The sequence below is a fragment of the Staurois parvus genome, unplaced genomic scaffold (genome assembly GCF_062004578.1).
Source record: "Staurois parvus isolate SC_StPar_1 unplaced genomic scaffold, SC_StPar_1.0 ptg000232l, whole genome shotgun sequence".
In the NCBI taxonomy this organism is placed as follows: Eukaryota; Metazoa; Chordata; class Amphibia; order Anura; family Ranidae; genus Staurois; species Staurois parvus.
In genome coordinates, this window is record NW_028318028.1 from 8,450,919 (window position 1) to 8,474,479 (window position 23,561).

At 40.9% G+C, this 23,561-nt stretch overlaps 1 pseudogene; it reads left to right on the forward strand.

Moving 5' to 3' along the window:
- Positions 1 to 23,561, forward strand: part of LOC149460346 (uncharacterized) — a 105,883-nt pseudogene that overhangs the window by 76,449 nt on the left and 5,873 nt on the right.

Genomic DNA, 23,561 nt, shown 5'->3' on the forward strand with positions numbered 1-23,561 from the left:
TGGCCTAGAACTGAAATGGATATGGTTGACATGGGTGTATAAACATACAATTTAGCTGCTGAGCTATTTATTGGACTGGCAGGTTGGCAATGTTGCTGCTAGTTTGAGACGCAACAGATTGATTTTTTAAAAAATTGCAAACAAAAACTTTATACAGTGAGCCATGATGCCAAACATACTGAAACATAGATTTTGGGTTCACATACACTTAAAGTGTTATTAAACCCACAACAGTAAAATCAGTCTGTATATGCAGTAAAACATGCTTGTTATACTCATTGTGGAACTTAAAGGGTTAATCCTCTGCATTGTGTTTGATCCTGTCTTCTCTGATCCTCCCCTTCTTCCAGTGTCCCCCTCTTATCTCCTGATAAGACATATCATGTGGAGTCACTCTGCACATACTCAGTTTGGTGTGTATTGCTAGAGAGGCTTTTTCTTTTCTTGGGAGAGTGCATGTGATCAACACAGGGCCAAACGGCACTGTCCAGACAGAGGTCAGGGGTTCTGTATCCTCCTACAGTAGAATGAAAACTCCTCCTACAAGCTTTAACCAGTGCTCTGCTGGACACTGATAGAAGTCACAAAACTGCTCTAACTGCTGATGGGAAAAGGTATTTAGCAGTTTATATTTACTAAAATAACTGCATTTCCATGTAGTGTGTAGTGTGTACTGTGGGAGACCAGATATAGGGAATGCAGGGTCTTGGGTTTTAGTAACACTTTAAAGCTATTACGATCTCAAATACAGAGCTAAACCAGCTTATGTACTGTATGTCTCATTCATTCTCCTGACTAGTCCTTTCACATTTCCAATTTAAAATTTTCAGTAGCCGTGTCTAATAATAAAAATGTACCTCACTAGGCAAGAAAACCACTATTTTAGTCTGACAACCAATAATGGGTTATATATTATTTCTCACAGCCCTTTTAATTACTTTCTAGTCATTCTGTTATTAGACTTCATAGGTCTCTTGTTTTACTGAATACAAGCCTTTCAAAATGTTGGCAGTGATAATGCAGTGTCATCTTGTGGAAAAGTTAGGTCATTGCAAGCTTTAGTTCTCTTTAATTGTATCTAGTCCATTAACCGTTTTGCTCCCAAACTAATTCATTATTTTTTACAAGCATGCAGAAGTGTATATTTGTGCATTTAAAATCCCAAAGCATTAAATATTTTCTGGAAGCACAGGACCTGTGGACTAAAAAAAAAAAAAAATGGTCAATGCAATGTTTTTTGTTGTATGATATTTGCACATATTTATCAAATCTATATTTTCAAAAAAATATTGCTCAGATTAACTTTAGTGCATACAAACACAATACAATCTCCAATTTCAAAGCTTGATAGTTTAGAGCTTGTGTTAACTCTTTGTTATGCCCGTGATAGATTAATCGCCTCTGCGCCGCCCTATAGCAGAAATATTGCTAAAGGATGGCACGGGTGCACAAAATCATGTATATAGCAGACCCATACAAAGCAGTGTGCTTACAGTGTAAAGCACACAGTAAAACAGCACAGCACAAAGTTAACCCTTTGATCGCTGTGTCAGTGCTTTTTATTAGGGGATGTCAGTGACACCAAGTCAGTTCTCCCCAGTGTTAAAATGCCCACCGCAGTCCCACAGTCCTGCTATAAATCGCTGATCACCAACATTACTAGTAAAAAAATAAATAAAAATTAAAATTCCAATATATATACCGCCATTTGTAGACACTATAACTTTCATGTAAACCAATTCATTTACATGTATTGGGTTTTTTTTTTAGCAAAGTCATGTAGCAGAATACATTTTGGCCTAAATTTATGATGAAATTTGATTTTTTTTATTTTTATACTGGACATATCTAATAGCAAAAAGTCAAAAATATTTTTTTCTCAAAATGTTTGGTCTTTTTTTGTTTATAGTTCAAAAAATAAAAAATGCACAGGTGATCAAATACCACCAAAAGAAAGCTCTATTTGTGGGGAAAAAAAGGACGTAAATTTAATTTGGGTACAGTCTTGCATGACCGCGCAATTGTCAGTTAAAATAATGCAGCGCTCTAACGCAAAAAATGGCCTGGTCAGGAAGGGGGGGAAATCCTCAGGAGGGCAAGTGGTTAAAGTGGACCTTTACACATAACAACTTGATGAAAATTAAACTTCTTTAGAAAGGAATCTACATTCCACATTAAAGCAGTAGTAAACCGTTACCCTGCAATGTAATGGCATAATATGCTAGTATTCATTGCACACTAGCATATTATGAGAGACTTACTGTAGAACGAAGCCCTCCAGCGGTGTGCTGTCACCACTGACAGGGCTTTCATCCTTATCCACTCTTCCTTGTGGGTTTGCAGGCTCTGGGCATTTAAATGGCTGAGCTGTGATAATGTCACTTCTGCACATGAGCCGTGGCACAGTGCCACGAAGGGATGGAATGCATCCCTTCAGAGCACAGTGCATATGCACCGGTGATGCCACCGACTGCAAAAGTCGTGAATATCTCTTAAATGGTGCATGTTTAGGAGATAATCCTTGTACGTACATGTAAGCTTTATTATCAGTTTACTTGTAGCTACAAGTGAGCTAGCAGTGTTTACTTCTGCTCAGGGGCAGACTGACAACTCATGGGGCCCCAGGGCAATAAGAGATAATGGGGCCCCTTGTGTCTCTGCCTACACTCAAGCCAAAGCCATACCCACACAACACCTCACCTAAATCTTGAAGCTCAGCTGCATAGAAAAGGCATTAAAAATAATTTTAAAAATTCCCCCCTCCCATCCATACCAAGCTCTTCAGGTCTGCTATGGGTTTTGAGGGGAACCCCCAAACCAAAATGTAAACAAAATGGCGTGTGGTACCCCCCCAAGATCCATACCAGACCCTTATCTGAGCATGCAGCTCAGCAGGTCAGGAAAGGGGGGTATGGGTAGCAAAACCATGGACCCCATACTCATTCACATAGGGGGGCAGGATATGGGGACCCCCTTGCTAAAGGGGGCTTCCAGATTCCGATAAACCTCCCACCCGCAGACACCCACAACCACCGGCCAGGGTTGTGGGGAAGATGCCCTTGTCCCCATCAACATGGGGACAAGGTGCTTTGGGGGGGAGCTCACTCCACCCCAAAGCACCCCCCCATGTTGAGGGCATGTGGCCTGATATGGTTCAGGAGGGGGGGCTATCACTCATCCCCCCCCCCTTTCCTGAGCTGCCAGGCTGCATGCTTGGATAAGGGTCAGGTATGGATTTTGAGGGGGACCCCCACAACATTTTTTAAAACATTTTGGCATGGGGGTTCCCCTCAAAATCCATACCAGACCCAAAGGGCTTGGTGTGGATGGAGAGGGGACCCCACCGTTTTTTAATAATTTTTTAATAATTTTTTAAATTGCTGGCAATTCTTTCTTTTACATTCAGCTGTCAAAATGCATCAAAAGTACACCGGAACGCACCAAAAACACACTGAAACGCACATGTCCCTATTTAAATTGAAGAAAAAGAGGGGGGCGAATGAACTGGAATGCATAAAAAAATGCACTGGAATGCTTTAAAAATGCACCAGAACACGCCACAAACGCGCATACAAAAATGCATCCAGAATGCATCTGGACTGCGTTTCTATAGTGTGAACCGGCCCTTAAAGATTTCCTCTGATGTTAAAGAGATTTCTTCTAAATTGCTGTTGTGTCTCTAGGGCAGGAAGTTCAGATAGATCTTCCCAACAGGACACAAAGAAAACTATTTACACACAATAGTCTCTTCAATTCCTGTTCTGTGGATAAAAGAGTCAAGCAACCTGAAAGCTAATGTTGAACACCAAAAATATTTGTTTAGACTTGAAGCACTAGAGGGAGCTCAGCCAATGCAAAACAACTTGAAGACAGTAAATCATAACTGTGCATCTTCATAACACATATAGACATTTGAATGATTGGAATCGGTATTCTCATGTATTCAACCATTCAAGCAAGTTATGTGTGAAATGAAATAACTGACTGGAAAAAATCTACTAGTGGTTTAATAACCAGGTATTGGAAAATTAGGATATAGAGAAAAATTCAATTAATTAATAAAAAATGATCTAGACACAAAGATGCTAGTATATTAGTTATTAGATGGGGGGAAAGATTAGTGGCTATTAAAAAATTAAAGCAATAGAGTGGAAGAGATAATGCATACGACAATAAATAAATAGATCTAGTGGGAATCGCCCACACTAATCACACTCCCATACAAATGTGTTATACATTAGATCTCATAAAAAGTGCCACACTTCACCACACTACCTAAAAATTAAAGCGGAGTTCCAGCTGAAAAAAAAAAAGTCAGCAGCTTTTGACACTGCACTGCTAGGGTGACAGTATGTAAACAAAAAAAACCCCATAAATAATAATATTAAAAAAAATTAAAATGTAAAAAACAATTTTTAAAAATGATCATTTTTGGTTATAAAGATAACTGAATATATTTTGGCCAAGATTTATGAAGAAAGATTATTTATTTGCAAAATTTTATAAGAAAAACACTTTTTTTCAAAATGTTTGGACTTTTTCATTTATATAGCTCGAAAGAGCAGGGCCCTTGATCCCCTCATGTTTTGCATTGTATTGGTATTGTTCTGTCACATGTTCTGTCTCCCTTTTGTAATGTACAGCGCTGAGCGAACTATTGGCGCTTTATAAATACTGTATAATAATAATAATAATATAGCAAAAAAAATAAAAATCCCAGTGGTGAATAAATACCACCAAAATAAAGTGTTATCTGTCTCAAAAAATGCTAAAAAATTCATATGGGTACAGTGTTGCATGATTATTATTATTATACAGGATTTATATATCGCCAATGGTTTGCTCAGCGCTTTACATTATAGTGGGAGACAATACAGTAACAATACAGTTCAATACAAGAGGGATTTGAGGGCCCTGCTCCTTGGAGCTTACAATCTAGGAGGGAGGGGTGAATGGTACAATAGGTAATAACTGTGGGGGATGGAGTGGCTGGAAGAGTAGAGGATTCCAGTATTAGCAGAGGGCGGGATAGGCTTCCTTGAAGAGATAGGTTTTCAGTGATCGCCTAAAAGTAAGTAGGGTAGGCGATAGTCTGATAGATTGGGGTAGGGAGTTCCAGAGGATGGGGGAGGCCCTGGAGAAGTCCTGGAGATGAGTATGGGAGGAGGAGATAAGGGAGCTAGAGAATAGGAGGTCTTGCGAGGAGTGGAGAGTACGGTTTGGGTGATATTTAGAGACAAGATTGGTTATGTAATTTGGGGCAGTGTTGTGGACGGCTTTGTATGTCAGTTGTTAGTGTTTTGAATTTTATCCGTTGGGCAACTGGGAGCCAGTGGAGGGATTGGCAGAGAGGGATGGCAGATACAGAACAGTTAGTAAGGTGGATGAGTCTGGCAGTAGTGTTCATGATAGACTGGAGTGGGGATAGCCTGCGATGAGGTAGGCCAATGAGAAGGGAGTTACAATAGTCGAGGCGTGATATAAAAAGGGAGTGAATAAGTAGCTTAGTGGTTTCCGGGGTTAGGAATGGTCGTATCTTGGAGATGTTGTGGAGGTGAACTCTACATGATTTTGTCAGCGATTGGATCTGGGGCTGGAAGGACAGATGGGAATCTAGGATTACATCTAGTACCCTGGCATGAGGGGATGGACTGATGATTGTGTTACCAATATTTATGGTGAAGTCAGTGGAGGGGGCACGGGAAGGGGGGAATACAAAGAGCTCAGTTTTGGAAAGGTTGAGTTTGAGGAAGTGGAGTGACTTAGTAGGCTAGTGATGCGAGTGGAGACTGAAGGGGTGAGGTGAGGGGTAGACAGATAGATTTGCGTGTCATCAGCATAGAGATGGTAATTGAAGCCATGGGAGTTTATCAAGTGACCAAGGGAGGAGGTGTAGATGGAGAAGAGAAGGGGTCCAAGGACAGAACCTTGAGGGACCCCTAGAGAGAGAGGGAGTGAAGAGGAGGAGGCGGAGTTATAGGTAACACTGAAGGAGCACTGCGATAGATAGGAGGAGAACCAGGAGAGAGCGGAGTCTCTGAGGCCAAGAGAGTGAAGTTTTTTGAGGAGGAGGGGATGGTCAACCGTGTCAAAAGCCGCGGAGAGGTCGAGTAGTAGAAGTATTGAATAGTGGCCATTGGTTTTAGCAGTTAGTAGATCATTAGAGAGTTTTAGTAGGGCAGTTTCAGTGGAGTGTAGAGGGCGAAAGCCAGACTGTAAAGGGTCAAGAAGGTTGTTGTCGGTGAGGTGGGAGCTCAGACGATTGTAGACTAAGCATTCTAGGAGTTTAGAGGTAATGACTGTGCAATTGTCATTCAAAGTGTGGTAGCGCTGAAAGCTGAAAATTGGCCTGGACAGGAAGGGGGTAAGAGTGTCCGGACTTGAAGTAGTTAAGCCAGAAATATTAAATTAGACTGTGTGCTTTTCTTAGACATAATATACAATGGGTACAGATTTGCTGCACATGAGCTCATTCTTTTTAATTGGATGCAATTTCAGAGCAGGAAGATTTCAGAAAGAAATATTAAATCAGAATTTATTTTTTCAGAGACAAATTTTAAAAAATTGTACAGATATGCTCTACATAATCGCTACTTTTTAAAGGCATGCAACTTCAGAGAGAAAGAGAGTAGGCAGATGTCAGCCATAAATTTTAAATTACATTGTATTTCTTTAAAGACAGAAACTACAAATTGTGCAAATTGGTTGGAGAGTCTATGCCTTCTTAATAGGTATAATTTTAGAAAGTCAGCAAACAACATCCAAAATTTAAAAAAATGACATTGTGCTCTTCCTGTGAAAGGGTCCAAAAATACTGCACAGATTATCCACTCAGTTTTTAAGATTTTTTTGAAAACAGTATAAGTAATTGGTGCTGAGAGGAGACACTATTAAAGTACGTTACAACAGAAATATAAATGAGCTTGTGATAAATAACATATAAACGTATATAAAAACAAATCCATAAAGTCCGTGGCTTAGGCACTAGCAGTGGCAGCTCCCCATAGAGTGAAGAAGGCTCTGTAGGAAACAAAAGAAAACACAAGGGGGTGGCCAGCCTAAGTGCAGTAAGTTAAAAACATTTATTAAAAAATATAGCCAATAGCTACTCACAAAGGTACAAGGTAATAGGGCGTGGAAAACATGTCCTCGAATGGGCCAGTGGAGAGACCGATGGTCTCGGAAGAAGCCCGGGTCCCGGGATTGGAGTGAGGAGTGAGCTGTCAGTGGGAGATGCCAGGAACTGGCACCATAACCAGCGTGGAGTGCATGGAAGTCTGGACCAATAGGCCAACCAATGGAAATGCGAGGACAGGTCAGGATTTGTGTGTCCGGTGACGCGTTTCAAAGCTTCCACTTTTTCTTCAGACCTCTGAAACATCAGTGCAAATTGGCTCTATCTGCTTGTCATCCCTTCCCCCTATATTTCTGTTACTCTCCTCCTTAACCTCAGATGCAATAATTGATGCACATCCTCCAGCAGCAAGTGACTGACACTGTGTTCAAATAATTTTGCTGACTCCTCCATGCCAGTTTTTTGGGGCAACAGCAGGATCAGGTGTGGATGAGGAACAGGGATGAGCTAAAATCATAGTTTGAACACAGGTTCTTTGGTGGTGCGGAATTTTCAGGTTATTTGGTGAGGGATGAATGTTATATATAGTAACCATTTAACAAAAGAGACAGGGATAGTGGCTGACATTGTTGCCAAAAATGGCCACTTGCCATGGTCATATTTTGTCAATGACATCACTAGATATACCCCACCCCTTTTTTTACATTTAGTGGAGGGGACTAGAGCTGTCATTTGCAACAAGTGTAGCAACTGGGTTGGATGTATTGGTAGGATGGCGGGGAATTTTATTTGGTGATTTGGAAGATGTGGTTCACCATGATTGAAGCAGCTCTGCATCAGTGGATGCGAGTAGTAATGCATGTATTGTAAATTGTGGAACATTTTAGGAGGTTATTTCTCTTTATTTTTACACTTTAAACTTTTTTTGTGTGTGAAGGAGTAAGGGTAGTATGTATCCCTTACTCATTCCCGTGAGGGGCCAGTATCAGGGGGCCTTCCTATTTTTAAAGAAGGTTTCCAGATTCCAGGGAATTGATCTGCTTTGCCTCTCATACACATTCATCTTTGTGTAGATATGAGTCGGGATACAATCAGATTGCAATAAGGCTATTAAGTGTATGTAAAATACATCCTATCTTTCAATATTGAGAAAAAATGCACATGTGGAACTGCACACTGAACACAGGGATTATGGAATCTACAAGCCTTGTATGTATTAAAAAAAAAAGAAAGTCTGTTTTTCTGAGAACTAGAGGCTATTTGATTTTCACTGTAGAGTGCTGGTAATAGCTATTTTTATGAATCATAAGATAGACAAGCACAGACCTGACAACTGTCAAGCACCGAAGATGTGATTCAGTGCAGGCATTTGAATACAAACTAAAATGAACAATGACAGCAATTAATTTCAGGATGTTGGGTAAAAAGGGAAAAACATATCTGAGGCGTAATTAGTATCATATGTAAAATAAAAAAAAAAAAATCTATACATTCCTTAAAAGCAGTCTATGTTAGAAGAAATAAAGGATCAGCCACTGTTAATCTTCCTACCAATTGCTATTTGCTTAGCTGTCATACTAGATCACATACTTCAGTAATTGAGGACAGGAAATAAAAAGCGAAGTATTAGATCTTAACCTCCCTAGCGGTCTTATTATGTTAGTATTTCTGTGCTCAAAGCGGTACATTTTTTTGCATGGAAATATGTAGTTTTTTTATTGTAGGCCTGTAATATTTAGGAATAACTCACTGAAATCTGTCTGAAAAAGAGTCTAGTAAACATCCCGGGTATGTTAAAATTTAAAACACGAAATCATAAATTATAATTTAATAAATAAGCATAATAAATAATAATATAATAATAATACATTTATTTCAATAATATAATCAAACCAAAAGCACTGAAATTTAAAATAGAGCGCCAAGTTCGTACATCACTGAGCAAAGTCGTAAAACCGTTCTCAGTGTCTGATGACGAATTTCCCCACGAATCATTATCACTCAATTCTGCAAGTGGTTCTGATTTACTATTGCTGTTCTCTAGCTGGTCTAAACCCGCTTTTGACCTAAAGGGGCGCTTTTTGGACGCCATGGACATTTCTCAGCTTCCAGGCAGAAAGAACAGTAAAAATGCAGGCAAGGCACAGGACAAAGCGCTAAGGACAAAATTTAGATGAAATGGTTTGATACAGTAATGTTTTACTATGTGATTTTAGTGTATTTAGTGAATGTCACTTTTTGACATTTTTAAATTTCCCGCCGTTCCGTCCCCCGTACGTCCCGACGTCGCAGGGAACGGAACCCAGAAGACAGATGCCGGCATCAGCCGGAGGAGATGGCCAGGGATGCTGCAGGGGGGACATCGTGGGAGTAAGTAAGTGCAGAAGGGATCCCGGAGCAACGCTGCAGGGTAAGCCCGAGTGTAGCTCGGGGTTACCGCTTGTGGTGCTGAAACTTTACCCCGAGCTACACTCGGGAATACTGCCAGGGGGGGTTAAAAAAACAATCATACTCATCTAGGTGGTTGCAGCATCTGTTCTCCACTGACTATAAGTCTGAGAACTGAGCGATCAAAGACTGCCGACCGCTCAGTTATCAGTCTTCAGTGAACAGAGAGCCAGTGACCGTTACTCACCGGCTCTTTGCTCTACTTTGCCCCTTCAGTGCGCACTGGGCTATGGAGGGGGCGGGAGTGGTTTGCACGATGAGATGTTGACTCAGCTGCCAGTCAGGCATTTGGGTGGATCCCAACATTAAAGTCAGGATCCCTCCAAAGTCTGGACCAGCTGAGCAGCATAAGCCAACAGAGGACTGTAGCCTGCTGTTGGCTAAATACGGGTCTCAGGAGTGCAGAACTAAGTGCACACCTGTGACTCACAGGAGAAGTAGGGTCAAAAGAGCTTTGGCCCTACTTCTCCTTTACGGGGTATCTCACCAGCAGGTCAGAGACAGAAAACAAATAGTGTTATAGGGGTTGTGATCCATTCCTTTTCTTATGTGGATCCACCAGTAATTTTACAAGGCTGTATGAATAAATGTGTGATTTGTAGGCTTATACAGCTACAGTTACAGGAAGCATCTTCCAGAGCAGTGGTTTTAGAACAGGGGCACTGGTGATATTAAAAAAATGTACTTACTTCTCCCTTCTCTTTGAGACTAACAAAGAAAACCTCCAGAATATTTGATAAGAAGAATATTGTCTTACACTTGAGAGTTCTTAGATTTACTAAATATCACCAACTAAAGTGGTCATCAACATAAAAATTTTTTAATGAAAAATAACAAACAGGTTCAAACTTACCTGCTCTGTGCCACGCTCTGTGCAATAAGAGCACTACATATAAAACCACACCTAATAAATGAATAAAAATAAGAACTGTGCTTATCCAATCCTAATCTCTTATTTAAATATATACATTCAAATTTTAAATATAAAGTGCTTTACAATCCCTTCTATAATGTGTAGTGCCAAAAAGAGCAAAACAAATCTGTGCTATAAGACCTCCTAAAGAAAGTGCATCACTCCGTGGTATTCCACCACAAGAGACTTCTTCTGTGTACTAGTGCCCCACACCCTTCTGGGGCCGAATTCACCATATGTTGATTACATGAGTTTATCCTGAGGTAGGTCAAAGCGTTGGATCACAGCCCCGTTGTGTGTGTGGCAGTATTTCAGGAACACCAAGGCGTCATCCCTTCTGATGATGTCCTGTAATACAGTTTAATTCTTAAACTGTATCTAAAGCCAAAACGTTTGTTTTAGTTTTCAGTGGAAAGTTTGGAGAATTGGATGGAGAATAAAATTTCTTGTCAAAGATTTTTATTTCAACATAGGATACAGAAAAGAAAAAAGGGAGACGGGACGACAAGCATACACACAAGCAGGCCTTCATGAGGCTGGGTATAAAACAGGATACAGGCCAAACAAATAATGATAACCCCCCCTCCCCAAGACCCAGAGTCTTGGGAAGGAGAAACATATAAGTATTACAAGACAAATATATTAGACATAAGAAATTGTAACCTAGGAAGAACCTGGTGCTATCCCGTAAATGCTTGAGGTTTAGAAGAAACAACCTGAAAACAGACAGCTGTAATGTACAGTAGGCCTCCATAGCCTAAGTAAAATCAACAAAACACGGCCCAAGAAAACAAACAAAAAAGGGGCTGCAGTGAGATAAGAGATATAGAAGAAGAAGGTCCAACCGAGTCAACTATTTAGTCACAGGCTCAGCTGTAGCAGGAGGATATAAAAATAAAAACACAGACATACAGAATCCCAAATAGTAGGGAGAGAGTAAAGTCAGAGAAAGAGGGAAGAAAGAAAGAGAAGAAGAGAAAGGAGGGAAGACCCTGAGAGTCATAGTGTAGGCAGAAAAAAAGCAATAATTTACCATGGCAAACGTACCAGTTCTTCAAAGTCAGGGGGGAGGCAGTGTGTAATCCAAGGCTTCCAGGTCAATTCAAACTTTTCAAACAGATCCTTTTCCAGTGCTTCCAATTTGGTGTGCACAATGGTCTGGGACATTCTGTGTTTAGTCTCAGCCAAGGTTAAAGAGGGGGGACGCCTTGCCCGAGCTATAGTCTGTTTAGCGGCTATCAAAAGCTGAAGAAGAAGTTTAAATTGTCTGCGAGTCAAAGCAGCAGGTTTGAATTTAAGGAGGGCACTGGCCGGGTCAGGTTTGTCTCAAACAGGATAGAGGCAAGGGTAAAAATCTCTGCCCAAAACAAACAAGCCACTGGACATTCCCACCAACTGTGCCAAAATGTGCCCAAGTGGGGACAGCCACGAAAACAGAGTGCCAAACTGTTCGGAGCAAATTTAGCAATTCTATTGGGTACAAGATACCACCCGGTCAGAACCTTATACTTAGCTTCCAAAGCCAATACATTGGAGGAGGAGGATTTGGTGACCTGCCAGATCTCCCTCCAGTCATCTGGGTCCAACAGGCGGCCCAAATCCCTTTCCCATTTTGTAACATAAGATGGTGTGTCACAATTAGGTTTAAAAAGAATCTGTTTATAAAGGGAGGAAACAAGGCCTCTGGCGTGTGCATCTTTAAGGCATGTCCGTTCAAATTGGGAAAGATAAGTCAGCCCTTCGTGAGTTGTGGTTTAAAAGGAGTAAAAGTTTTTTATCTGTAAGTAGTGAAAAATCTCAGAACGCAGAAGGCCAAAGGAGTCGCAGAGAGTGGGAAAGGACAGAAAAGTGGATGCATTGACTAGATTATATAGGCGTATAAGGCCCGTGGCATTCCAAACATGAAACGAGGTAGGACTTTCCCAGGCTGGAAGAAAGGCAGGGTATTGAAAAAGGAGAGCAATGGATTATGATCAGATTGTAATCCGTATGTAGCCGTGAATCTACCCCAGGTAGACAGAGAATGCTGGACGAAGCCATAACAGGTTAGCTACCGTCAGGGGGTCACAATCCACTGACTCTATGGAAACCCATAAAGGGGTTTGACCAACAGCGTGATACTTAGGCACTTGAGCTAATTGTGCCGCATAGTAGCAGGAGGAGAAGCGGGGTAAACCCAGCCCGCCACAGGGTTTGGGAAGAAACAACGTGGAGCAGGTATCCGTGTTTTTTTTGTAACCCAAACATAAGATAAGGCTCGCCTCTGCAAAATGCGAAGTAAGTAGGCTGGGACAGAAATCGGCAAGAGTCTAAAAAGATATAGTAATTTGAGCAAGATCACCATTTTAAGAACGTTATTCCTACCTATCCAAGAAATTGGAAGCGAGGACCAGCGAGTCATTAAAGAAGATACAGATGTGAGCATTGGGGGATAATTAGCAGCAAAAAAGGTCAGAATGAGAAGCTGTTAACTTGATACCCAAATAAAGAAGATTATGTTGGGCCCATGAAAAGGGTAAAGCCACTTGGGTGAGCTGTAGCTCTTCCTCCGATAGTGATATGTTAAAGGCGGTCGACTTCTGAGCGTTTACAGAGAGACCCCAAAGAGAAGCAAATTAAGAGAGCATGGTTAGTAAGTTTGGCGCCGAAATTTGCAGAGTGGATAAGAACAACAGAATGTCATCTGCGCAAAGACACAATTTTTGACGATGCCCTCCAAGATCGATTCCTCTAATTTTGGAATCCGAGCGGATCTGCTGGGCTAAAGGTTTGATAAGAAGAGCGAATAGTATAGGAGACAAGGGACAACCATGACGTGTACCTCTGCCGATGCATAGAGGGTCCGATTTATATCCAGCATACTTGACATACGCTCTTGGAGAAGCGTATAAGGCCGAAATCCAGTGAAGGAAGTGGGGACCAAAGCCCCATTTTTGTAAGGTAAATTGCAGATAGGACCACGACACGGTATTGAAAGCCTTTTATCAAGTGATAGGAAGCAAGAGGGAATACGTCAAGTTCTGGCCGCAAGTGCAATCAACACAGCCCTACGGATATTGTCTCTGGCCTGCAGCACTGGTATGAACCCCACTTTATTGCAATGGAAAAACTTCCTAATCATAGTATTTAGTCTAGTCGCCAGTATTTTAGCTAATAGCTTAATGTCAAGATTCAGGAGTGAGATAGGGCGATAGTCAGACCAAAGAGAATCATCAGAGTGTGGTTTAGGGAGCATACAGATAACGGTTGATAAGAATTCCGAACAGAAAGAACGTCCATCAAGTAGCGTGTTAAATGTGGTAGCGAGAAGAGGAGTCAAGATCCCAGAGAATGATTTATAGTACAGTGTGGGCTAACCATCCGGACGTTTGTTAACTTTCAAACCTTTTATGGCCGAAGCCACTTCAGTCTCAGTAATAGGAGAATCCAACTTGGAGCGATGGGCCTGTGAGAGCTCTGGAAGTTTAATATGCAAAAAAAAGGCCTCTGTCTTCGAAACGTCCACGCACAATCAAGTGAGTACAGGGAAGCTAGCTGAGATTGAAATTTAAGCAAAATCTTGATCAGGTTACTGGTATAGACGTCTAATGGGCTTAGAAGGCATATTCAATGATGCTCACTCATTCATCAGGCCGCTTATTCGGCCTGATGAAGGAGTGAGCATACTCCGTATGCGTGCCATCTAGGAAACCCAGTCCATGTGGTGACATCATCCCTGTGAGCCTCCCTGCGCCTCTCTGCTACTCCCCAAGCTCTTGACACCACCGGAGCGGCGGGAAAACACCCAGAGCATGGCCAAAGGACTTGATGCTCCCACTGGACTTCCATTACTTGACATGTCTACCTGTTACCTACCTAAGTGAGTGCAATTTTACCATTAAATCTGCCTGATTTTAACCGTCTATACTTAGAGCGGCGCTGCTGTCTCTCATCGCTACCTTTAAATAGACAATATACCGCTTTGAGGATTCTTTCTGTTTAAGAATGAGATATTCGGTGTATATTGATCCTGAAATACTGCCACACACAGCGCGACTGTGATCCAGAGCATTTGACCTACATCAGTGTAAACGCAGGTGGTCAACACTATTTGGTGAGTTCAGTCACAGAAGGGTGTGGGGCACTAGCCCATAGAATGATGCACTTTCTTTAAAAGAACTTATAGCATAGGCTTTTTTTTGCACTTTTCAGTACTGCGCACTTTTGATGGGATTGTAAAGCACTTTATATTTTTAATCTGGATTTATATATGTAAACAAGGGATTAAGATTGGATAAGTGCAGCTCTTATTTTTGTTCACCTTCTTTCTTTGCTCCATGGCTCAATTCTGATGGTCAAGTGCGCATTGTAGGCGCTTTTAAACTATGACATGGGTCTTCATGAGTGTAGCCACTACAATTTGGCTCTTCTCAAAGTTGTTCAAATCTTTTTGCTTGCCCATTTTTTTTAGCATAGATACCAAACATTTTAAGCCTTAAAACTGAAAGAGCCCATGACAAACTTTGGTATCAAAAATTGTTCATAGGCATTGCTTTAAAAGCATTTGCAAAGTATTGGCTTAGAGTTAACCATGAATGGGAATAGTAACATGTGTAGCCCAATCCTTTTTTTCATACATAGGTACACCCACAACATGCTTTTATTTTCTTATGTGTGTAAATATGGGGCAGGGGATTTTTTATGTTACTTTTTTTCACAATTACATTTATTGCTATCACATAGGGTACAATAACCTTCTATGTGATAACATACTGCAATGACAGGTTCTCTTTACTGAGACCTCTGGGATCTATTAGACCCCTAATATCTCCCCTACCTTCCACTGAAGCTAATGGAGCACAGATCTTACTCCATTAGTTTCTGTCCTGGCCAAATTGTTTCTCTGTTCATATAACAGAGGAAAATCAGCACACAGAAGTTCACTGGTATCACTCCACCTGCTGACACCCACCATGTCCGTCCCGGCTCTGTAGGTGGGCCTGCAGAGCCTGGGAAACATGAAGGGGACATTCAAGTATGGGGGTGCGGGTCAGTACTTTTGGCAGGCTACAGCTTTTCAGCCACACAAATCACTTCCACCTGAAAGCCCATTGACGACTGAGCAAATTTAAACACTTCCAGTGGCTATAGTAAAATTCTGATCTATCTAGACAGTGCTGATAGACAAGTGGTTAAAGAAGACTTCACCCCATCTTTAATTATTTTTTCAATGTCTTTTTACCTTTTTTGCTGATTTATCTGCAGTGAACATGCTCACACGCTGTTGTTCTGTGGTAATCCACCGTTCTGCTGCTGCTTACCTTGTGCTGCACTGCCATCTTTTCTTCTCTTTCTCACTCTTTTTTTTTATTAGTCGATTTTGTGCATGGCAAATACAAACAATGCCTACTAGGTGAAACAAAGCTAAGCAATAACATGAGAAAAGGAATTTGTACAAATTTGTGCAGAACCAAATGTTGCAGTACTAAGGATTACATAGAAGCATTAAAAAAAGACTATAGAAATGATAGGATATCAGGCATTAAACCTTATCTGTCCAATTAATCCAGGTTTTCCAAGCTTTTCAAATATTAAGTATTTGTCCCATCTAATAGCTAACAATTTTTTAAATAAACAAAGTTGGTTTTAACCAGTTCAATCATTTCTGAAGGATTAGGCACCAACTATTTCCAGTGCCTGGTAATTGTTATTTTAGCATATTCAGTAAACTCTAATATAGTTTAAAAGATTTTCCTCTGAAAACTATTAAGGTGTTTACAATGCCATAATATATGCATTAATGGGGCTGTGAAACCACACCCTCTCCAGCATAAAGAAGACTGCATAGAACAAAATTTGGCAAGCTTGGAACAATGGAGTTAAGTACCACTGTAAAATGATCTTTTGCGCCAGTTCTCAGTGCTCAATGCAACTAAAAGATTTATAGACATTATAAAGGGTCTGCTCCATTGTGTAGTAGCAAGTAGTAAAGGCAGCAGAGAGATCTGCTTCCCACTGTAGGAAGGGTGGAGATTTGTGGAAGCATAGTTGATCTTGTTAGATATTAAGATATTATAAAATAAAGATATAACCTATTTGACATAGGCAAGGGCCTCAAAGTTCTTGAGAAGGTCCAAAACCAAAAAAAGCGGATAGCTTCTATGGCTCAGGCTGCTCTATTCTTTTGCAGGTTATCTCCCTAGGCTTGGAAAAGAATGCTCAGCTGGACCAGCAGGTTGCCACTGTTCGGAAGACCAGTTTATGAGAAGAACTGAGGTGAGGAGTTGAGCTTCTGAGTCAAGCAGCCATCTTCACACATGGTCGCCAAGCCCCCTGCCATCTTCTCTTTTTACATAATTTGGAGCCAGCTGTTTGTTCCTGGTTCTTGCAGCCAGCCCTTGATAATGTTTGTGTACCATTGTGTTATATCATGGGGTCAACTGCAAGAACCAAGAAAAGACAGTTTTTCTGATGACTGGGTGCAGTGCATGCACATTTTTGGATAATTGACCTAAAGCCTCCTGAGGTGCATGTCCAGGTGGGCAATTTGGGGGCTATGTCATTCTCACCTAGGTGAGAAATCTGGAAATGGGGTCAGCTTAATAAAAAAAGAAGCAAGGATTATATTATGGAAAGTGAGTGAAAAGGGTGAAGGTTTGCTTTAAGTATGTACAGTCACCCATATTGCACTGCAAGCTCTTCCTAACTGAACTTATGTTTGACCCTTCACTGGCTCTTGATTATTAAAAATTAAATTTACCTATGAGCCAATAGTTATCTTTTAAATGTGATACAAATATCAAGTTCTTTTTTCACTCTGTCAAAGGTTGTGAAATGCAGAAGGTGACGTTTATCTCCTATTGTCTGTATAAGGAACACCCAGAAATAGTGAAGTGAAATGTGAGTGAGCTGTGAATAATGACTAATGTATTTACTGACGCTTAAGACAAGCTGTTGTGTCAGTTTTCCCGTCAGTCCTTTGCATAATAATTTTAGGCAAGGTGTATTTTTTATAGTTGATATACACGAAAAACAAGATATAGTAATCAGTCTTAAGATTTTCATATACACACACCTTGCCTTAAGTTGCCTTCACTATTGCATTTCCTTCCTTATTGTAGACCATACCCCTTTAAGTCTGTCATGGATGCTGCCAGACTCATCCACCTATCCAACTGTTCAGTGTCCAATGACCCTCTCAGTCAATTCCTCCACTGGCTTCCACTTCCCCTAATGCATAAAATTCAAAGTACTAACAAAAACATACAAAGCCTTCCAAAACTCGGACCCAAGCTACATCACTAGCTTATCTTGAAATATCACCTAAATCGTCCCCTTCACTCTTACTGCTCTCTAGCCCCTATTCTCTTCCTTCCAAGCTTAAGGGCTTGTTCACACTTGACTAAATTTCTAACTGTTAACAAACGCTCCTGAAATAAATAATGTGGGTTTTTGTTTCTAGAATCCCCTTATTTATTATACAATTTATGTACTATTTGTCGGTTCCTATAATTAATTAGTAATTATATAATCTTTGACTATATTGAAGTACGTAATACAATGCAATATTAGCGATAATTATAGACACAATGCTCAAAGAAGCAAAGTCTTATTTATTTACAAAGTAAGTAAAACTAACATAAAAATCTAAGCCAATAATACAGAGTATATTTAGGAATAATTGTAAAGATGATACGTTGCGTAAGTTTGTCCTCAAAGCTGAGTATCTTTAGCTGGTCCCACGTCAGAGCAAAAAGAGAGAGAAAGAGAGACCAGAAACATGGCCAATACTATATTTAAAGGCCCTCTCAAGCACTTCCACACACACACCCTTGACCCGCCTGGTGTAGTTACCCATCCAATGAGCAAGCGTCCATAACTCACAAGGGGCTGCTCTCCTTTTCATTAGGAAGTGTAGGATTACTTCCGGAATTAGATTGTCTCCACCAGGGGCACTGCTATATTGCCACCAACGCTCCACCGGGGGGCACTGGTATATTGCCCACCATGCTCGGACTCTGGTCAATCACTTCTGGCTAGAAGCCATATAATCTGTCTTTTTATTATGCATGGAACCGGGGTGTCTGGGTTGAGGTTCTCTTATCTCCATGCCCCACCGCTAGGGGGTATGTGTGAACTCCCAGAAGGAGGAATAGTATGCAGCCTTTTGTTACACATCCTGTCGTAAATACTTGCTTTTCTTGACACTCCAAGATAACAGTCAATGGGCCAAATAATTATTTGGCAACCATGCAGTAAGACTCCATAAATGTCAGATATAGAAACATATTGCTCTCCAACAGCTCCTATAGCGCTAATATGGGAGTTAATGAGCTTTAGTATGGGTGTTAGACATGCATTAATGAGCTTTAGTACGGGCGGTAGACTGGCATTTTACAAGCGTTCAAAATGCTTCCCAAATGCCCTATGCACGGTTATGACGCATTTTACAAGTGTTTTGCAAGCGTTGAAAACGCTCCACAAATGCCTAATTTTTTTTGTAAGTAAGTGACATAAAAGTGACATAAGAGGAAATAAGCAATTTGAGGTGTGGCTTGTCATGGTGAATGTTCCTGTGCATACTCCATCAGGAAGGCAGCAGCATGGATTCCTTTACCATGCTTTATCTCATGTTTGGTCTCCTGAAGATGATGCTGATGTATGAGCAACTGACTGAGCAGAGGAAGAGGAGAAGGACATCCAGGCGCTATTGGGTGCATCCAATTGTCTCTCAGAGATATTCTAAAGGGCACTTTCATGCCCTGTATAATGATTTACGCACTTACCCTCAGAAGATTTACGAATATGTCTGCATGAGAATCACATCCTTTGATGCACTGCTGGAGATTCTTAGACCCTGGTTGATACGCAGCAGAACAAAACTGAGGCTTCCAGTGTCTCCAGAAGAACGTCTATTAGTCACGCTGCGGTAAGTAATCTATGACAACTTGACAAATGTATGCCACAGTTGTGTACATATTGCTGTATTTTCTGCCATGTACAAGAATACTGTTTAATGTATCAAAAGTGGACAAGCCAGAATTCCTAGCAGCTGTGCTTGGCCAAAAATCAGCAGTACTAAGCAATTTTTGGCCAAGCACAGTTTTTTGACCATATACAGCTGCTACAGCTTTGATGACACACACACACACATTGAATTTCTTACTGTATATATGTTAAAAACATAAAGTAATTGAATTACTAATGACGTGTATTTTTAACAGATTTTTGGTGGCAACTGGAGAATCCTTCTCTTTCCTCCACTTCCATTACCTTCTGGGCAAAGCCACAATCCACAACATAGTTCATGAGACGTGATGCAATATGGAACGTACTAAAGGGAATCGTAAATGCCAGAACGAACAGAGGATAGATGGTTGGAAATCAGCAATGAATTCAATAAAAACAGCAACTTTCCTCACTGCATTGGAGCAGTAGATGGCAAACACATACGCATTCAAATGCCCCCAAACAGTGGCTTCAAGTATTTCAACTATAAAAAGTATTTCTCCATAGTTCTGGTCATTGCTGATAGCAACTACAATTTTGTTGCAATAAATGTTGGTGCTTATGGAAGCTCTGAGGACTCTCAAGTGTTTCGCAATTCAACCATGGAAAGAAGGATAATGGAAGTAAGGTTCAACATACCATCCCTTTGACCTATAACAGAGAATGGGCAGCACCTGCCATATGCGCTAGTGGCTGATCAGGCATTTTCACTGACTAGTTCACTAATGAAACCATATCCTAAAAGAGGCCTGGATTTGAAGAAGAGGGTATTTAATTATCAGCTAATACGAGCTAGGCCAGGCCTTGAAATTTCCATTTGCCTGTTTGCCAATGGCGAGTGGAAATTATGGTGGGGGCAAGTGTGTCCCCCAGCGCCGTCTTGCTGAGCATGCTCGGAGCTCAGGCAGGATCTGTCATTGGCACTGGGAGCCATCAGACTGCTCAATAGCTGAGCGCATTGAAAGCAAAGGAAGGAGTGTGTGCTGTGCTCTCTGCCTCCCCCTAGAGTGCAGTACCCGGCTCTGTGAGTGAACAACGAAGTACTGCAACGTTTTTATAGGGCTGTGCATGTGTGTGTGGGGTGTGCATGTGGTGTGTGTGTGTGTGTGGTGTGTGTGTGTGTGTGTGTGTGTGTGTCTACCTAATTTCAGCTCACTCTGGTCACATGATCCTCTATGTCAGTCAGTGGTGGCTTCAGGGGAGAGGAGAGAGCACTTAACAGCATGCGTGTGTGTACATGTGTGTCTGTGTATGCATGTACATGTCTCTGTGTGTATGTACATGTGTGTATCTGTACATGTGTCTGTGTGTATGTACATGTATGTGTGTGTGTACATGTGTCTGTGTGTGTGCATGTACATGTGTGTGTGTGTGTGTGTGTGTGTTTGTGTGTATGTACGTACATGTGTCTGTGTGTATGTATATGTGTGTGTATGTACATGTGTGTGTGTGTGTGTGTGTACATGTGTGTGTGTGTATGTACATGAGTGTGTATGTACGTACATGTGTCTGTGTATGTATGTACATGTGTCTGTGTGTATGCGTGTCTGTACGTGCCTGTGTGTGTGTATACATGTGTCTGTGTGTGTACATGTGTCTCTGTGCATGTGTGTACATGTGTGTGTGTGTATGTGTATGTACATGTCTGTGTGTGTGTACTGGTGTCTCTGTGTGTGTGTTTGTTAGTGACGAGTAACTCTTAAGGCCTGGCTAGTAGCTCAGGACTTGAAATTTTAAGCCCTGAGCTAGGCTATTTGATGGTTGCACCTTCGGCATATTAGCAAATAAGTGGAGAATCTTTAGAGGTGCAATGCAATTAGATCCCACTAATGTTGACACTATTGTTAAAAGTGCCTGTGCACGCCACAATTTTGTCCATCAAAGAGAGGGGATTCATTTTGATGACTCGTGCATGATCTGCAAGGTGGTGATTGGCATAGTGCACAAAGTGCCCACCAGGCGCCCAATATCAGGGAGGAGTTTGCCAATTATTTTATGACACCAGAGGGAGAAATCCCATGGCAATGTTCAAAAGTGTAAAAAAATTACTTGTCTCTACTCAGCTACTAAAGTTTTGTCAAGTTGTTTAAAGTGTTACTAAACCCACAACAGTAAAATCAGCCTGTATATGCAGTAAAGCATGCTTGTTATACTCACTGTGTAACCTAAGCGGTTAATCCTCTGCATTGTATGAAAAGGCTGTTTGATCCTGAGTTCTCTGATCCCCCTTCTTCCAGTGTCCCCCTCTTATCTCCTGAAGAGACATATCATGTGGATACACTCTGAACATGCTCAGTTTGGTGTATATTGCTAGAGAGGACTTTTTTCTTGGGAGAGTGCATATGATCAGCACAGGGGCAATCAGCACTGGTCGGACAGAGGTCAGGGGTTTTGCATCCTCCTAGAGCAGAATTAAAACTCCTCCTACAAGCTTTAGCTAGTCATTGGCTGAACAGGGATAGAAGCCACCAGACTGCTCTAACTTCTGATGAGAAAAAGTATTTAGCAGTTTATAATTGCTAAAATAATTGCATTTCCATGTTCTGTGTACTGTGGGAGACCAGATAGAGTGAATGTAGGATCCTGGGAGACCAGATATAGTGGATGCAGGGTTCTGGGTTTAGTAACACTTCAAGTATAACGTGGTTGTGAACCTCCTAAATGAAATATGAACAAAGCATACTGTGTAATTGTATCAATTAAAAGCACAAAGGGGGAAATTCATGAAAACTGGGGAGTGCAAAATCTGGTTCAACTCTGCATTGAAACCAATCAGCTTCCAGGTTTTATTACCAAAACTTAAGCTGAAGTTTGAAGCCAATTGGCTACCATGCACAGCTGCACCAGATGCTGAGTACACCAGTTTTAGGAAACCACCACCAAAGTTTTTTTATCTCTCTGCTGCTTGTTTCCTCTGCTATCTGCATGACCCACTTGTAACAGGATGTTCGGACAGCAAGAGAAAGAAGTTGACAGTGGAGAGGGCTCAAGCACACAGCCTGTGATTGACAGCCTTCTGTTCCTGTGTGCTGTGTGAAGGGAGGTTTGGCCTTACTCAAATTAGCTCTCAGAGCTTTCCTCTGAGCTCTGCAGTGTGTAACTTCAGCTTCCCACCCCCTGCTTCTTGAAAGCTCAGTCAAGATTTATAAATGCTTGACTTTGAATGGCTGTATTGAAGAGAAGATTGCAGATAAATAGGTTCAACTCGTGTAGGAGGATTTGTTAAAGGTATCACCAGAGAATAGTCACTTCACTGAGTGTATGGGAGAGTTCACAATGTCTTGTTTTCATGTGTAATATTCTGCTGGGAGTTTTCCCCAAAAAGTGTCATGTGGTGATGAAATGTAGGCATGTTTATTATGCAATAAAAGTCATTTTTGAACATTTGTTCCTTGTTCAACCTTTTTGTTCTATTGTTTGAAGTTCTGAACCCTATACTTCATATAATCGAGTACAAGTACATACTTGCTCTTGAATATTTGCTCTGTACAGGATTATAAACCCCAATATAACTGAAAATCAGAACTACACTGTATATGTGCACCAAAACCCTAAGCTGCTATATAGTTCATTGTTAATATTCAAATCAGACTCCCTCATCCATGTCTCCATGTGAGAGGGTAAAGTTTCGCTTTACATATCTTCTTCATATGGAAATAGTTATTACCAATAGAAAGTAATTAAAAAAAAAAAACAGAAAACCATTACTACCACATTTTCATATTTATTTCAGTCACAGCAAAAAAGAAAACTTTGCAGGAACAATGTTTCATATGCTTTAGACATAGTACTACTTTACATAGTGCTACTAGACAAAGTATAATTTATCCAAAAATACTCATGTTCAAATAGTGCAAAATATTACAAACATTTTTGTTGTTACAAAACACAGAAGACGTTTTTTTTTATTTAGACCCATATGCTCCGAATGCATAATTACATCAACATATACATTTCACACCTCTTTTACCCCAGGATTATCAGGTTCCTCTATCCTGTAGTGTGTGTTGTTCCAACAGAGCACTCCAAAAAGGTGAAAGTTGTAGAGTTTAGCATTCACCTTCTGGTATTCCCAAAAAAATGCTAAGATATGGAGTCTGAATAACAATACATGCAAATACAGCTTACAATTTTTCC